General features: G+C 46.5%; 1 long non-coding RNA gene across 1 annotated transcript; it reads right to left on the bottom strand.

Moving 5' to 3' along the window:
• Positions 1-238: 238 nt before the first annotated feature.
• LOC107749562 (uncharacterized) lies at positions 239-812 on the bottom strand. The gene is made up of 2 exons (XR_001641051.1): positions 641-812; positions 239-350 (listed from the first exon to the last, which is right to left on the bottom strand). It is a non-coding gene; the product is annotated as an uncharacterized LOC107749562 (long non-coding RNA).
• Between the last annotated feature and the right edge of the window lie 576 nt (positions 813-1,388).

The following is a 1,388-nucleotide window of genomic DNA, read 5'->3' as shown; positions in this document are numbered from 1 at the left end:
TCATCCAGCCATGTCTTTCTGGACCTTGCTTTGTGCACTGAGGCACAGTCATGCTGGAATAGAAGAGAACCTTCCTCAAACTGATCCCATAAAGCTAGAGCAAAGCATTGTCCAAAATATCTTGGTATGCTGAGTTCACTCGTTTGCTCTTCTTGCTTTTAAAACAGAAAGAAACAGAATAATCATCAGCACACAGAGTGTTCCAGCACAGTGAACAGGTGTAGGTGTGAGTGAATCACCTGTTGAACGCTGCTGTGATTGGGAGGATTGGGTCGATCTGTGCTGCAGATTTCACAGCCGGGTCTCGTAGACTTATTTATGAATGTACAGGAAGGACAGGACCAGCCTGACTAAAGAGAGGGATGAAAATACTCTATTCTTTACATAATCCAACAATCTGCTTTTGTTACGTACATTAAACTGGTAGACAGATCTATATGAGGGGATACACATTTATACAAATATACCCTATAATGGTGTTTTTATGCAATCTTTTCCATTTAGGGAAGGTTTCATAATATTTAAAGCTGTCTGTGGGAGTGTGTGGTTCATGATTATGTGGATGCAGGCCAATTATTTACAATCCATCTGCACTTGCTAGTTTCCAGAAATGGAAATTGTGAATGTATGTAATTATTACCTGTGTGTTACTTGATTTCAGTTTGGATCCAAGTTGCAACATCTCGAGGTTAATGATGTCACTGACGCTGGGTTTCTCTGGGCCACACCCACTGCTGCCTATTGACCAATCAGAGACACACACTGAAGCGAGCAGTGATAATGACAGTGAAAACAGCAAGAAGAACTGGAACATTCATACACTACTGTTCAGAAGTTTGAGACCGTATAATTGATACTTTTATTCAGCAAGGACACATTAAAGTGATCAAAAGTGACAGTAAAGTCATTTATAATGGTACAAAAGATTTCTATTTCTATTTCCCAGCCGATTCACTCCCAAGCCCTCAGCTGACAGCAGCAGTTTCCTTCACCTCTGCTCAAAAGAGGAGAATGCGGCGGAAGAGACTGTGGGCTCCAGCCCCTGAGTCCGCTCCAGAAAGGGCTCCAGTTCCCACGTCCAGCCCATAGAGGGCTCGAGTCCCCAAGTCAAGCGCAGAGAAGGACTCTGTTCCCAAATTAAGTCCAGAGAGAGCTCCTGCTCTTATGCCCACCCCAGAGAGGGCTCCTGCTCCCAAGTTAAACCCAGAGAGTGCTCCTGTTCCCACGTCCAGGGCCTCAGAACCCGAAATGTCCCCCAAGGAATTTTTTTGGGGGAGGCTATAGGGCTTTGGCCGTAGAGGCCGGGCCAAGGGCCGAGGCCAAGGCCACGGAGGCCGCTCCACCACGGCCCCCTCTGAACTGTCTGCTCCGCCACTGCCCCCCCGAAC

Source organism: Sinocyclocheilus rhinocerous, unplaced genomic scaffold, assembly GCF_001515625.1.
Source record: "Sinocyclocheilus rhinocerous isolate Xijiao unplaced genomic scaffold, SAMN03320098_v1.1 scaffold4801, whole genome shotgun sequence".
Taxonomy (NCBI): Eukaryota; Metazoa; Chordata; class Actinopteri; order Cypriniformes; family Cyprinidae; genus Sinocyclocheilus; species Sinocyclocheilus rhinocerous.
This window is presented reverse-complemented; position numbering and strand designations above follow the sequence as displayed.